This window comes from Pinus tabuliformis, chromosome 8 (genome assembly GCF_031772625.1).
Source record: "Pinus tabuliformis cultivar Carrire ecotype Pingquan chromosome 8, CPIR1, whole genome shotgun sequence".
In the NCBI taxonomy this organism is placed as follows: Eukaryota; Viridiplantae; Streptophyta; class Pinopsida; order Pinales; family Pinaceae; genus Pinus; species Pinus tabuliformis.
The window spans coordinates 1,475,715,193-1,475,732,929 of record NC_142294.1 but is presented as its reverse complement, the minus strand read 5'-3'; the positions used below and the strand labels follow the sequence as shown (position 1 = coordinate 1,475,732,929).

General features: G+C 34.4%; 1 long non-coding RNA gene across 1 annotated transcript; it reads right to left on the bottom strand.

The window, feature by feature from the left end:
* Positions 1 to 16,994: 16,994 nt before the first annotated feature.
* Positions 16,995 to 17,361, bottom strand: LOC149241370 (uncharacterized). The gene is made up of 3 exons (XR_016245618.1): positions 17,300 to 17,361; positions 17,185 to 17,216; positions 16,995 to 17,031 (listed from the first exon to the last, which is right to left on the bottom strand). It is a non-coding gene; the product is annotated as an uncharacterized LOC149241370 (long non-coding RNA).
* Between the last annotated feature and the right edge of the window lie 376 nt (positions 17,362 to 17,737).

Genomic DNA, 17,737 nt, shown 5'->3' with positions numbered 1-17,737 from the left:
ACCACAAAATGCAATTCAAGTTCCACCGGCATTCTCTTATGAAGATGAACGGTAAATATTATAATCGAAAAAACTTGTAATACATCCAATTTTGTTGTGCTCTCCAATTTTAGAAATTCTTCGATACTCTCTGCCACTGAAGACCACACTTCTTGGAATGCGTCCAAACTAATTTATCACAAGGCATACAGTAATTATCAATGAAGTCAAATAAATTCGCTGATAAAATAAACAATTATGGAATCTGAAACAAGCCCACATCTATTACCTTGGGAAAGTTGTCAAGATAGAAACTAATCGAACAAATCGTATGCAGAATTTCTTCCGAAATCCCATATTTTGAATACTACTAATGAGTTCATAATCCTTACGGTTCTGAAACAGGAATGACTCCATCAATCTCATAACCCTATAACAAAATCTATTTTCAAAGTAATCCCATACTTTTCTAGCACGAATTCAAAGTTAACGTTAAAGCTCTCGCATTATGGCTTTTACTGTATTTAAACAGATATATGATTTCTTCAGTACCTGTCGGTACAACTGTATGAGATCATAATCTATCATCATCTCCTCGTTAACATGCAAACTTCTAAATAAAGTGTAGACCGTCGTGAGATCAATACCAGGTTCCTAAGGATGACATATAGCGGTTGAGCCCGTTAGTACATAATTGTCGTAGATGAATGGAAAAGATTGAGTTGTAAATGTAGATGAAAAATAGTATTGATTGATCTGTAAATGTAGCATCAAGGAGATTCGGAATAGATTTCTGAGATCAGTTAGTGATCATTTATTAAAAAATATAAGTTACTAAATACCTGGTGGTAGCGAGGATCCTCGGTCTGTGGCCAAAGATCCTCAGTTTTTGGCGCGGTTTGTGGCGGATGATCCTCGGTTTGTGGCACGGTGTCTGACATCCTGCTCCAAGAAGGCACAAGCTCGCAACTAACAATGTAAGTCCCAATGCCAAGTCCGTCTTACAAAAAAATGTAGTGATGATAATAATAAAGATTGTAATTAACTATTTTAAATTCTAGCATAAACAAGCCAAGCCCGACACGTTGCAAAGCTTACCCTTAAACAAACGTACACCTACATTTATGTTCGTTGTGTTAGTGTCCCACCTCCAACGGGATCGAGATGTGCATCGATGTATTGTGTACACCCTAATGTAATTTAATAAATGCTTGTGATTAATGTTGTTTGATATTTAAAATTTTGTTATATAATTGGGTTGAAAGGTTTTTTTGGTCGGATGGTTGGGAGGATACCTAAAAATTGTTTTAGCCTGGGCTAAATGTAATGTTCAAATGATTTTAATCTTTTTATTAAAAGAAAAGGAAAAATACTCAAATTAAAGAAAAGTATGATAGATTATAATTTTACAAAGGTTAATCATAATTAATTTTGACATATTTTGATCATTTATATTATATTATATTTAATTATAATTAAATGTGGATAAGCATCGTCATCCATAATCAATGATAAGTAATTATACTTAATCATGATAGAATATAATTTTACAAAGGTTAATCATAATTAATTTTGACATATTTTGATCATCCATATTATATTATATTTAATTATGATTAAATGTGGATAAACATCCTTAATCAATGATAACTTATTAAACTTAACCATATCAACGATAGTAAATTATAATAAACAATAGCTAAACATATTCAATCTTAATTAACTGCAGTCTCCCAAGCTTAAAATTAATCAAACGTTTTTTAAGAAATAATTATTAACCAATCACTTACACTTACATTTGATGGGGTAGTGCCCCATCCAATGGGATTGCATCAATATACTATGTACAATGTCAATTAATTTAAAAATATTTCAAATTTTATTAACATTATTGAATTTGCAAAATTTCTATTTATAAAATTGTTGTATTTGAAACATGATATAATCACTAAATCATCAATAACATTTTAAACACTACTAAATCACAACTTTCTAAATCATAAGTTATTTATACATATATAATTATAGAGAAATAAAACAGATTTTATAAATCAATTTTTTTAATTATTATTTAATTGTTTATCTTCATAAATAGTATTCCACACGAGGGATTGAAAATTGCATTATTCTTTTTAACATCAAAACTTAACTCAATATATGTTTATAGGTTAATAAGAATAATTATTTATATTATATTAATAAATATTTGAAGTTAATTTATATATATGTTATATTAATAAATATTTGAATTTAATTTGATAAATGTTTATTATATATATCATATTAATAAATATTTATAAGTTAAATTATTTTATATATTATATTAACAAATATTTATGAGTTAATTTGATAAATATTTATATATTTTTAAGTTAAGTTGATATATGTTTATTATATATATTATATTATTGAATATTTACTTAATTTAAATTTAAGTTTATTTGATAGTTTTGTTTTAGTCAATCGTTTAAATATTTATTTATGGTTAATTATAGTTGAGTATATTTTATTAATCCTCTTCACACATGTTTGATATCAATTAGCAATAATTACATTAATATAAAAGTGGTTGATATACTTGGATCAGTGCTATTAAATTTTTAAGAATGAAAAATTGAATTGATGAGTCTATATAAACTTCTTTAGCTTTAAATTGGTTACTGTTAATAAATATATCATAACTAAGTCATCCTTATTTTTTTTTTTCATATATGGAGAATTAATAGACCCACCATCTATCATATTAAATAAATGTACACCTACATCAGAATAATTTTAACAATAATTACATTATTATTTTGATTTATTTGACAATGACAAAAATGTTAAATACGTGCTTAATATGAACATATATTGATCTTAACTCAATTTATGCCCTCATGCATAAACCTTTTAATTTTTATCAATGGTTTTAAAACATTCAAATAGGACTTATAAAACATAATTATAATATTCACATTTTCATCCATGCTAGTTTTCATAAATTTTCTAATTTTCAAAAATGGATATTTTTACAAAAATGTATATTGGTAAAGATTGTAATAGATGTAGCCGATAATATTGTTTTAATATTTTAAAATTCAATTTTATTATAATTAAAAAATACCATGATATAAAAATTAGTTATTTTAATTTTTCTATATTAAAAATATTATACTAATTTTTTACTAAAATTCGAAAAGTGTAAATGAGAATTCATCACAAAATTTAAAAACAAAACCTAAATAATAAATATCAAAATACATTAACCATATAAGATAAGATAAAATAAGATTATATATATATATATATATATATATATATATATAGACACTATTAAATAGTCATTAGAGAAATAATTAATTAATTCATAAACATTACTTATTAAAAAACAATAACATTCAATACAATATATTTATACTAACTTTGAATTTAATCATTTACAAAGAATTTTGTAACATTTCCATGACCAATTAAACTGTCCTAGCAAACATAAATGAATGAAATAGTGACATTACATTCATATTTTACTCACAAATATTTCCACCATTTCCATAATTTGAGAAAATTTAAGTATTCTCTTTGCATTATATGAAAAATGATACAAAACCCATCACAAAGAGCTTAAAAATTGTTGGCTTATGTCTAAAACATTTTTATTCCTTCCTCACCCCTATTCTCTTACATGTATCATGAGGTTTAGTAGACCTACTCTACACATACACCACATGCTTATCTTCAAGATTATCGATTCCATCTCTCTTTATGCCACTTTACTCACTTTCTTGTCTTTTTAGATCACCTTTCTATTGCAATTTTGAAGGTTTACAAATCGGCACAACATTTTGTACCCCATCAGTTATTCTTGCCATATGATTCTTGTTTTTATCGACTTGACATGAAATTGGTCCTGACAATCTCAGTGCACTTTTGAACCCCATCAGTTATTCTTGCCATATGATTCTTGTTTTTATCAACTCAACATGAAATTGGTCCCGACAATCTCAGCGCACAACGAACTGGATCAAATGGGGCATATCCTTAAAGCACTCTATCTTCCCATAGGGAAACATGATACACTAATTCATCGTTATTTCTACAAGAGCTGAAGATACAATCGTGGCCTTGCATATTTTTTCCCAGTAAGGTACTCTCGAGAAAATTTATGCAACATTTCCAGAAGATTCGTCTTACCCTTCTTATCCTTTTTTCTTCATCCTAGTTTCTAACAGTAGAGGCATAAGCCTCCTTCATATGATGAAACAACAGTATGGAGTTCTAGAGTTTCTAACCTGTTGATGGCGTTAGACCCGCCAACATGTCATGGGATCTCCCCGGTAAGAAGTCCCAACTAGACCTCAGACCATTGAAGTAGAAGTCCCAGTAGTGGGTAGTAAATCAATGCCTTGATTGCAATAATGCGTAGAGGTAAGTGTGATACCTTTGTCAGAAGAAAGTGTGCAACCTTGCACGGAGTGAAGTGAGATGAATGGGGGTTCTAACACACCACGGGAAAAAGGAAGTGTTTCCTTTAGAAGCCTGTAATAGTATGTAGCCTGAAAGGAACACACGAGCTGAATGACATCACAAGCTAGAAAGCAAAATAGTCCACAATCCAAAGTAACCGGTTAAACCAACAAGACGTCTGCAACAAGATTCATACAATTGCAAACAAAATAATTCATACACAAATACGTAATACAATACATTTCTAAAGAAACCAGAATGGTCCAACTATGATAACAACATATGCATGAAAACATGTTGCCTCTACTATTATATTAAGTGAAAATTCCATCCATGCATACACCATTGACAACCACTATCCCCAATAGTGGAACATTATAGTTGACACTGCCTTCTCCTCCAAAGAGATGTACGCACTCAAAGTTATGGACAAGCTAAGGCTCGTCATAATACTCTCCAAACCTTCTCCAAAAAATTCCTAGCCAAAAGTCTGGCTCCCTAAAGGTTGTACTATGAGTTATGAGGTTTTATATATAGCAAAGGGTGGGGTGAACCTTGACATTCCCCTTTGAATCTTGGACTACCCTCATGACTCTTCACATTACAATAATAATTATTCAGATTCCACTAATGACACTTGGAATTTCCCTTACTGCATTTTTACAATAATACCATTTGCACATATACCCATGTGGGACAAAAATAGGGTTGATTAAGCCTGATAAGACAATCAACATCACTCGAGGTGTCGGGGTAAGACCAACTAAGTAACCTCCTCGTGGTGATCCTTGGTGAAGGACTAATACAAAGCTTGGTACTGTGCTATTATGTCCCTGTATTGTTTGATGACATATTTGTTGAAGTGGACTCTTGTCTCCATGGCTTCTAGTTATATGGTTCTAAAACCTCTGTCCATCTGATCTTGAAGCATGCACAACATTGTCTTGAGTGTTATTGGACCACTAATGTGTCTTTTCATGTTCTTTGCGCTAAGAAGCAAGTCATTATTGGTGGCTACACACATCAACTACTCTATGTACTTGTTGACATCCAGCATGAATTGGTTCTTCCTCATGGCCTGGGTGAGGGTTATTATGGAAGCAATCTTTTGAATTCACACTATGACATCTAGACTCCTAAAAAAACATACATAGGAAGTCTCAATGCTAGTTATGAGTGGAGGTAGATGCTCATAATTCTTGATCAACATCTGAATCTGTGCTTTGTCTAGCTCAACCTCTGGCTTCATCCTCTTGTGTAAATAAAGCGAGGCTCCCTTGTACCTCATTGTCCATTCTTGCATGTGTGAAATAGCAGCGCGAATGTCTTTGAGAGTTTGGGATGTCTCTGCACACTGCTGCTAAAAACCATATAAATGGATAATCACTTTGTGCACGGTGAAAAATATTCTATACACTGTCCACATGGTGGCCTCCAATGTTGATATCTCTACCACTATTGATTTCTTCATATCTGTCATGGTGGATCTCAAAGACTTCTTTGTTCTTTTCCTAGCTTCTTGCAAGTCCTTCAACATTTGATCATTCTTTGATATCAAGAACTTGACTGTTGAAATCATGGCTTCTACATAAGCCTTAGAAGCCTCGACCATTGCAACTGGATGTCTCCTAACATTTGGTATAATCATCCTTTCTTCTGTGTGTACAGGTGATGTATGATCATTTGGGAGCTTCTTTCTTTGTTCATGTACAATCCTCTATTATGTCTCGTCAAATGTTAGATTGTAAAAATCCATCTCTAGATAATCATCATAAAGAATAACTTCTCCTTTCTCGCTTGGGATTGGTTGTGAGTTTGTAGGTGGCAGAGGCTGTGGTACAACCTCAGATGCCCTTGGTATGAAATGGATGTCTTGATCCTATAGCTCCTATTTTGTCTCTATTTTTATTGCCTCAAGAAACTGCTGAACCTTCTTAGCAAGTTCTTAAACCTGTACCTGCTCACATTGTTCATCATCTACTAGCTGCTATGTTGTCTCAACCTAAATCTTGGTAGTTTTCTCTATCAGTGTGCCTTGACCTTCTTCCTATTCCTATTTCTGCCATTCTTCCCTTTCTCTCCTCCCGAGTTCTCTTTCTGCTTTCATCTTCTTCTTTGTCTCCTACCATCTCCTTTCTGCTTCTTCCAATCTTTGCTTCTCCCTCTTTCTCTGTGCTACTTTCCTGTCACGTTGTCGCCTTTTTACATCTATCTCTAGAGCTACTCTCTCAACAAGTGGATCTTATTTGAGCTTGTATCTTTTCTCAACCTCTGTATTCTCGACAATCTTCCTCTTACCTTTGTCTTGCGTCATTTTGTTGCTTATTATTGTTTTTGTTGTTGCTTCTTATGGTGTTGCTACCTGTAGTGTTGCTTTCCATTCTATAGCCATGTTGACCAGCTCATTGAGCATAGAGGAGTTATAACAGTACCTCCAAGGATGTTCCTTTGGCCAATGACATGCCTCATGGATCCATGGGTAGTATACCTTTGAATAATGGTTCTTGCATATCCAGGGTGATCATATGGGCTAAAGCTCTTGATGCTGAATCCAAACTTCTTGGAGTCTTCAATCTTGAAATCTGCATCTTTCAAGGTAGGAATCTTGTACAACCCAATCCAGAAAGGAAGAGTAGGCCATGGTTCCTTATTCCCCCTATTCAGTCATGCCGATAACCCTGTGGAGATGTGGTACGCAACCTCTTACATGACCAGATTATTCGTAGAAAACATCGGTAGCTCGTGCGGAGGCTTCTCTACATTGGACATCCTGATGAAGGTGCCATTGAGTGAGGCATATCGATCTGCAATGTTAAGAAATGCTTGCATATCTTCCTAGGACATGCAAGGCTGATCCTGATCAAATATTGTTAGGATGGGGTCCCTTGGGTCAGTTTTGGGGTTAAGATTACCCAAGTTTTGATTAGTTTTTGTAAATAATGTAAAGTCTCTATGATTTGTGGATGCAGAGCGCGTATATGAATAGGAGTCAAAGGGGTTAGCCCCCTCTTTTATGTAAAGTTTGAGTCTATTTTGAGATCTATCCATGGTCTACGAACCATGGCATTGTATGAAAAAGGCTATAAATAGGTGTGTCTTAGAAAGTCTAAGGAAAATGTGTTTGGGTAATTAAGAGTAGCATGGAGAAGTGATAGCAAGAAGAAGTGGGTTAGATAGAAGAGAAAAGGCTCTATAGATGAGTGCGCAGAGGCCTAGATAGACTCTGAAGCTGAGTGCAGGGACCCCTGTAGCTATGTTCGCAGGGTAGTTTTGAGTTTGTAACCTTGAATTAAAGATTAATAAAGATATTTTCCCAAGAATTCTTGCGTATTTTTGTTTACTTCTTTTAATGCTATATGTTGTCAATGAATGATGTGTTTTATGGAATATTAACTGAATGAAAATTATGTAGAAAATAAATAATGTAAAAATTAAATATCTCACACACATTTTACACACAATATGAACTGGGAATCCATTTCAGGAGAAAAACCTAGTTGTAAGGTGAATTCATTCCACTCTCTTTTTCTATTTGACATATGGCTGCGAGTACAAATAAATATGGCTTCTGGCATGTGGGCTACTAAAGTGCACAAATACTCTTTGTGTGCTCTACCTCCTATCCCTCTCAGCTATTTTTTCTCAGCTATGGAACAAATGCACTCGAAATAATGAAACCCCTTTTCCTCGTTGTGGCCTAGTTATAACACAACTTGATAGCCTCCTAGTGGTTAGGTCTGACTACCTCAAATATTAACTAGGGTTACAATATAGACACTTCTAGAGTCTTCTACATAATAATCACATAGATAGCCCACTTTCAATGAATTATGGGTGTTGATGTGACATCCTCTTGAACTATGGTGCTAAAAACATGATGATCAATTTCTAAGTGGCATAACTTTTGCATACAGACTTTGATTGATGTGATTCTTGTGTCATTGGAAAGGTCTATGCGTAGAATACAAAAAAAAGTGGTGGTGCTAAAGAAAAAAAGTTTTATAAAAAAAATGTTGTTTGATGCCTCAAAACACTCCCATAAGGTTTTAGACCTTGTTTTGCCAAATTGGCTCTTGCCGGTAAAGATGGTCCTATGAGATGATTCATCCACTTTATACACTTTGAAAGCATCGAGATGTATGAAAGACAATATAATGATTCAATCCGGATCAACTCAAATATAGCATATGTGAACAACATGTTGATACATTATAACTTTCTTCATATTTAAGCTATCAAAATTATAAGTTAATAACATATGATACATCTTGCAAATATATTGTATATACAATATAAAATACATCCTATAACTTAATAAATCAAAAAAAAATTGTAACATAATAAATAAGATAAACCTTAAAACATAATAAACGCACAAAAGACAAAAAAATTTGTAAGAGTAAACAAGATAAACCTTAAAACATAATAAACACACAAAAAATAAATAAATTAGAAAACAGGTAGCTCTGGGATGGGCCCTTGCGCCAAGTGCTAACTATGTTATATGCTTAAAACAATAATGCTATAGGCTTAGAATGCTTTTTAACAAAACCTAACTCTTATGCATTAAAATAAATGAATCTTTTATAATGTTGTATCTCTATCACACTTTAATTATCCTTCCAAACATTGGATTGAATTTATATCACATTATAATATATAAGTATGGATTATGCCCAATTTAGGAACAAGTAAAAAACATGGAACAAGCTCTAAGTACAAATAGATGTAAGAAAAACATGTTCTTATACTCTAGCTTTCATTAACTCCGAAGAATATTTCAATGCAACATCCATTAAAGTCGTAGGAGTGAAATATGGATTCATTTTTAAAAATAGAAGCTAAAAAATACTCCCATGCCATTGTCATGGTGCTAGGGCATATAATCAATGAACAAGAGGTAAGATTCTCCTCATGTGTGTCGACCATCATTTGAAATTCTTGTTAAATTGGTGTATGACTTCCTTGGTTATAGAATAAGTTTAACCATCCCCTAGAAATTGTTTTAGTACTAATAACTCTCCAAATATCCATGGAAGTGTTGGTTCTCCACATATTCTCAAAAATCTATTTTCAAGGCTCACTTTTAAACCCTAAAAACACTATAATTTATTTAAACTACTTCACTTTAAAAAACCACACTAATTAACACCTTATTAGAAAATATTTATAATTAGACGGTGACAACTACTCAAACATACCTTTGGTCACAATTATAGAAATGAAATAACCAAAATTCATTCCAAATTTCTTGAGAATCTATTAATACCATAGCTAGTGGGATAATGAATAAGTATTTTGAAGTGGGAAAAAATGGATGAAAAGGGAAATTGTGTTAGAGGCATGACACTACTCTCATAACACCATTATTTTATTTTTGGTATATTTATTAGTCCCTTCCATTTGATAGATGACATGGAATATAGTAATTGATATGGTGGGATTGACATTAATTTTAGCTATTTTTTTAGTTGCGTACTCTCCTGACTGCAATAAGTAGCTGGTTACTCTCCTGACTGTGATAAATAACTAAAGTATTTAACTTAATAATATATCAAATCATTTTCGCCTTCTTATTTAGCCTATTCTCGAGGCGAAGAGGCTAAACCATATATTATAATTGTCCATTTCGTTTGCAACATTTTGAAGTTTAAAAAAAGTGTTAAACTAATGCTAACCTTAGTTTGAATAACATTTCATTCTGATAAATTAAAAGAAAAAAACATATGTTTGGTTACATGGTTGTTTTTGTTTACAAGGTTGCCAAACACATGAGTGTTAAATTAATGCTAACATTAGCTTGAATAACATTTCATTCTTAGAAATTAAAAGAAGAAAACATACGTTCGGTTACATGGTTGTTTTTGGTTGCATGGTTGCCAAACACATGGTTGCCAAAGTTGTAGCGCTTAAACACATGGCTTACAAATGGCTCTTACATGTTTAAAACTGTGCATGGGAGAAACATCTAGAACATCTAGCTATTGATTGAACTGGTTAGCTTAGTATAATATGGGAAGAAGGAAAATGAATTATATGGCCTATTCCTCTTCACTATTTTGATCGTGTGCATGTAATGGTAGTGTCCCTTGCCCCTTCTTATCATTACTGCAATAACTTGTGTCCTTGCTTTAGCACAACAACCGCAACTGCAACAACCCTCTTCATGCTCGAGGAACATAGAAAAACGAGAGTTTTGCAGGAACAGAGAAAAACAAAATTATTTCATCTCTAAGAAGCCGAATGTGCCATAAGAGATTCCATATTCATCCCAACCACTCTTTATTGCAACAATATCATCACTTGAGATGATATAGCAATCCTCGATAAGGACATGTGAGCAGGAATCTGCATACGAAAGGGAAAACATATTTATCTAAGCAACAACAAGAATGGCATGTTTCGATGCTCGATATGTCATAAAAAGTCTTGAAAAGGAGCCATTCTCCTGCTAATAAATATGTAAAATTCAACTGAACTCTTCTTGTTGCTTGCAACCATTTAAAATTGTTTTCCTGCAGTTGTTTTGTAGTACTTTTACCTGTGAAAGTAAGAACAAGGACAAAATGATAGGAAATATTTAGAATGTTTATTTCACTATATACTTTTGAAGGTTCTTTCTTTAGATAGCTTATTAACAGAGAAAGCATGAGATTGCATATGCTTCATACGAATTTGAAACTTTTATTCAAAGGAACAAGGATTTGGATTTTAACGGCGGTAGCATAATTATTTTGCTATAGAAATAAACAAAATAACTTTAAACTAGGACCAGGTTTCTTCTCTATTTCGTTGATGCTACTTACAAATTTTGTAGACTATGCAAGGCCAAACTGGATGCCTCTGGTAGGAACCGAGTAGCTTCTTCCATCTTTAGATGATGCAATCACTAAACTGGATGCCTGTCAAAGTCGTCTGCTGGAATTGAGCAACTTATGACTGTCAAAGTGGTCTGGGGGAACCGAGCATCTTCTTCCATTGTAGCAAGAAACAAAGTAAACTGCCTCACTCTTCCCTCTTCTTAATCTGTAGGTAACAAGCAATCACTCTTCGCTCTTCTTAATCTGTAGGTAACAAGCAACCAGGTAACAAGAAATCACTCTTCGCTCTTCTTAATCTTTAGGTAACAAGCAACAGACCAACAAAGCCAGCGGAACAACAACAAAAAATAAAGATTGTGTGCGAAGGCACAAGAGAGATGGTAATTATACTAAATACCTCATTGTCATGCCATTACCTCCCTTATGGAATACGTCATTGAATGGCCTGCTGAAGCATAGAAACCCTACTCAATCTCAGTCAAAATTCTTTAATTTTCTTCAGTAATCGGTTGCCATGGAAGCCCTGCTCAGCCTGCTTGGTTTTCTATGGAAATTTATTCTGCGGATTTTCTGAGAGCCCGAACGATGGGTGGATAAGAGGAGATTCCTCTGCGCAACTCAGGAAAATGATTAAGAGTCTGATTCCCTCCCAACTGACTAGCCACACTCAAGAAAGAGTGTGAAGCATAATTAGCCAAGGCAGGAACAATAGATACCTAAGAAAATGGATTAACACTCATGGTTGATTGGATCACTAACGCTTGTTGCATGATAAATCTCTGGTCAGGTACTCAGGAACCTCTACCCAGCAAACCTATACATCATGCATCTGTCGATGCAAGCACAATCTGTCGATGCAAACACATAAGCAAACAAACTCAAGCCACCCTTCACAGGGGATGGATTTTAGCATTCACCTGCACTTGGGGTTTTTTCCTATATGGGTATATAGATCTATGTATCCATTAAAACCCTCACCTATTGACAATTTCTTTTGAAACGAATGGCGATCATAAAAACAAGTTTGGCTTGCATGAGGAAAACAAGTGTGACCTGCATGAGGATGCAGTTGAAAACGTGGCCTAGATGAAGATTCCTTGGCTTTAGAGGCTGGTCAAACATTTATGGAGATGGGAAAAACTAGTTGAGCATTCATCAAGCTCGCCATTCTTTTTGAAAGGCCACGTGGTAGTTACCACACTATTTGGCCCTGCGTCAACATTGCAGTGTGTCATCTGGGCAGAGAGGGTTTGTGACAACTTAACCCTCTAAAGTAGAGTGACTAGACCAACCCTTTTCTCATTGAATCAAAAGTGATATTAGAGGGACCCTCTTTAATATGTTTTTCAGTTGTCACAGAGCTATTCAGAGTAACAGATGTTCAAAATGGTGCACAAGGTATTATTTAATCCTATTGTAAATTTGGTATTGCATCAATATCTAAAAGGTGAATATAATATTTTTAAAACTGTAAGTGAAGTTGGAGTTCATTCAATGCTTGAGCCTGGAAAGTTACATGAGCCAGAGAAAATATGGATTGATCGTGGATGTTTTAAGTGCAAAAGTGAAAATTTTCGCTTTGATTACTGTTGCAGCCACTAGCCACAATTGTTGGGTTGCCCAAATTTAAAGTAACTTCTCCTTCAAATTGTCCTTTTGTTGCCTGTTATTACGATGTGCAGTGGCGGTGTGAATAAACCATGAAAATAATGTCCCCATTTTATTATTTCCTCAATAGCCTGTGTATTACTATCATTATATCTAATATAACAAGGGAGCCACTGTCATGGTGGTAGTCCCTACCAGGATTGAGTTGAGAAACTCGTGTAATTGCCCATACGTCCAGTTGTATTCGTTAATCTACAGTATGTAGTTATGGGCTACCATTATTCTTAGAATGCCATCCGCTTTAAAAGGAAAAATAATTTCATATGCAGTCTCTTCTACACTGTCAGCGTCGACTTGTTACCCAAGAAACGCAGTCAGATTTTCCCTAGGGTTCCTTTCCGGTAACCAATCGATCCAACCCTGCCTTCCGCACTTCATTTGCACTGTATGTTTCGGTAATGGAGCGCTTGTAACTCTTACCATATTGATCTCCAAATGCGTTAAATGTCTGGCACAAAGAATTCAAAGCCACAAATGTTTAGTGTGGAAAATTATGTCGGGTCTGGAATGCTTATTCATGGCAACAACTGTGATACGTTCCTTCGTGCTGCTGAGCAACTGCCCCCCACCCCACCTGTTGTTTGGAGACAAATTCCTGCAACATCTTTCTCTTTCCTTTACTGACTAAAATTCCAGATTCTTTGTTTTGCTTTTGGTTTCATTTACTTTAGCTTGGCTCACTATAGGACATTGATTACAGCTATCCTAATCAATTTGCGTTGAAAGAGCACAATAGTCAGTGATTACATAGTTGTGATGAACTAATAACTTAGAATGATGAGAATAACTGCTTTCAAAACAAAGCTAAGGCCGAGTTTGTTACTGTTTTATGCCCATCATCTCCTTCCCTCTGATTCTTCTTTATAATTGCACATCAATAGCTCAAAGCATTCGGCATTGCAAAAATGTTGATTCTTCTTTATAATTGCATGTCTTTTAATGTTGTTATCCTATGATTATGGCTATCCAATTTGTCATTTCTTGGCTTAGTATGATTGAAACAAATGGAATAACAAAGGAACAATGAAACTAAAAGTCTAACGAACAATGAATTTAAAGGTTTCACGATTAGATTTTCTAAATCACTGATTAGAAAAGAGTAGGAGTTGAGATCAATTTCAACTTTCAGTGTCGTAGTATTACTAAAAATATTTAGTGGAAATGGAATCCCAAGCATTTATATATTTATTTAAAAAATAAAAAGAAAGTAATTGGAATTTAAAAAATAAGATGAAAAAAATTAGAAAATCTATTCCAATATAGTACGTTTATTTGTGATATTAGTAATAAAATTAATGTGATAAATAAATAATTTATATTTTGGTTTATGAAAATAACTAGAATTAATTAGTGTCTTCTCTCCTTATGGTGAGATGTGTGGATATTCTTTTTGGCAAAAGTCAAATGAAGGAAGACTTACGTAGAGACTTATGTAAACTCTAGATATTAATTAGAATCTCGCTATATAAGTTGAACATATTATTATATCTAATTATGTGATGTGGAAATACACTACGAGTTTTGTATTGTACGAGTGTACCGATTGGTGCAATTTTTATTTGATTAAGGCATATAAGTTGAACAAATGTATAATAATTATGGTTAATTAAGCAGGTCTAATTTTAATTATAGTTAATGCATTGAATTAGTCCTTAGCATTTTAGGGGTTTTATTGTAGCGAATTTTTCAGATTTAGAATTAATGAGCAACAGTGACACGTTTTGACAATCATCATTATTCTTTTAAGCACGAGACGCATCTTTTTGCCCAAACACACGTCAACCGAAAAAAGAAAGAGCCTCAAAAAAAAGAAAAACCTTTGACCATTTCTGAACAAATAACCCCCAGAGAAAGATTAGAACAGGCTACGATAATTGAATTCATGACTTTATATTAAGGTAATATGAAGATTGTAGCTATTGGGGCAATTCTTGGGTTATCCCAATTTCAAAAGCTGGAACCCAGGCACAAGATATATATATATATATATATATATATATGCTCGAGTCCTGGAAGCTAGCTCCACTCTAATCAAGTAAGTACGGATCCACAATTCAATAAAGTAAGCTAGGCCATTCATTCATGCTTACTTCTTAATGCACCCTTCTTTATGAAAGCTCGAAGGAAGACAATCAACTGATTCATGCAAGCTATCCAGAAGTAGCAAAAGCCAAAATTACTAGCTGTTGGTCCTTTCCTCGCTATTGCCTTACTTACTTATTTTAGCCAGATAGGAGGGGAGGGTGAGGATTGAACTGGTTGGAAGGCACAAGTAACGTGACAACGAAAAACCGACAACCTATATATAGATAGGAGAAGGGTCCTTTCATATCTCTTTCTTCTCGTATGATGCATGACAATTACAACACTGCACGAGTCAATACTATCCATATGTAAATACTAGGCTCTCCCTTAGCGTCTATCTCTGAGTGTTAACACCATCTTTACGCTTTAAATTTTCACAGGATTTGTGATAATCTCTCAGAGTAGCCTATGAAATTATGATAATCTCCGTGAAACTATCCAAGCTACTAATTTGAAGCAGATTTTTTTTCAAGACATGTCTTTCATGCAATAGGGCCCACATGTGGCATGATTCATGTGATAGCGGTAACTATTAAAAATGAATGCAATTAATTTAATTAAAATATTATTTTTTCACGCTACGTGTTGTAAGACTTTACATGCATAAAAATTTAATAGACTCTGGAGAATGCCAAGCGCCATCGTACTGTAACTCTCGTTAGTTGGTCGGTGGCCTTCGCACTCTCGTTAGATGGTCGATGGGCTTCTGTGCGACCCAGATCTGATGCCATGTCGACTTTGGGTGAACTCAATCTATTAAGCTGAGTTTGGCGATAAGAATGACTTCCCTAACTGACTTGAGGCAGTTATGGGGCTTGCATGCAGGGCCTGGCCATATGATTGACCGGCTGACGAAAATGACGAGTCCATATATAGCAGCAGCCAACATCAAAGGGAGAATCTTATTGCACTGGCTTGCTCCCCTGTTGGTTCAAAATTTGTTGGTTTACATGTAAGTTAAGAGAGAATGCATTCTTGCTAGCTAGCAGCTTAAACTCTTTTTTTAAGCTTTATTTTAAGCTTTGTTTAATAGATTTAGGCTTCGCCAGGTCATTGGCTTCGTGAACCCTTCTTACATTCCCTTGGCTTAACGGGGAAAGGCACCAGCTGAGTATAGCTATCCAAGCATAGTTGTCTCCTAAATTCTAACAAAGATACTGCTCAAAGAATCTAATGTTGACCTTGAAGACAAGCACCAGGAGGCCCTGAACTGGAGTTCGAAAGCATGGGTTAATGAACTGTAGTTCGGGAGCATGATTCGATGCATCAACGAGAATTATCCTTGAATTGAAGGTATGTAGACAAAAGTGTGGCAAAGTTTTACGATAATTCTCTTATCAATTTCCATGTATCCATTTATAATTGTTCTGTCTTTGAATCAATGAATTATATGTACAAGGAGAAGGAAAGAGGCAATCTTGTAATAGGACCTTATACCTTATTTGTTTCAGTACAACCAACCTATTCTGTATGAGTACGGGAAATAATTGGGAACCAATGCTCTGAGTGGATTATGACAATTGTAGCCAAAAAGGGAGCCCTGGAGGTATCTGAGATTTGCAAAAACAGAGCGTTGGAGGTATCTATGATTTTCAGAAACGATAAAAGGTCGGAGAGGGGAATAACTGCATATCCCCAATAGTGGAAATTCGTTCTAGCTGTGGGTAGTGTTCCTCTTGGCTAACTGCCACTACTTTTCAAGAATGAAAATGAGACGGGAAAATACCCATAAAACTTGATAGCTGCATCCAGAAATGACAAACAACCCAAGTGGCAGCAAAAGAAAATAACAAGCTAAGTGGCAGGCAAAAACAAGCCAAATGGCAGGAAACCAAAACCAACATTTATAAGATTATACTGGCAGTTAATGTTAAAAGACTAATGCCAAACTAATGTTAGATCGAGCGATCGCTAATAGTCCCTATCAAAAGCCCAGAAAATCATTGGAACCACAAACTAAAAAATTGCATCCAAAATGTTTCATATAGCATAACTTACCCCACTGCAGAGATTGCTTGCCCATGTTCTGAACCTAAAAACCACAGAAATCAAACCTGTCTATGAGATTTTGTTGGGTAGAACACAACACAAGATATAGAAACTACAGAAATCAAACCTGTCTGAGATTTTATTGGGAAGAACACACAAAATACAGAAACTACGAGCACAAAACTAAAACTCATACCATGTTCTCGAACGAAGCCTTGTTGGCTTCTTCTGCAAAAACCAAAATTTTTCTGATCAATAATACAACACAATACAAAACTCATATAAAAAAATTATGTCCAACTCTTCCTCACCTTGCAAAACCAACTTGTAGGCATCTTGAGAGGCAGCATTCAGAGCACCAATCTAGGAAAAAACCACACACCCAAAACCAGCATCATAATCATCTACACAAACATCAGAAGGGGAGAAAAAAAATGAAAAAGGAAAATAAAGTGAAGCCTGTACTTACCCCATCCACTTTGATAAAACCATCAACCACCCTGTTGAGAAGAGGATGGCCCAAGTCCACCAGAACATCCACGTTTGGACCATCAAACCGAACACTACCTCTTGGCTTCTCCATTGCCATAACCTTTTTCTTCAAGTCTGTGGATTATTCTAATAGCCTGCAAACCATAACACAGTTATTGAACTCATAATTTTTTGATACCACAATACAAACAACTCACTGCATCAAAATAAAACCATCAAGAAAATCATGGTAATCATGGTTGAAATTCATAGGGAAT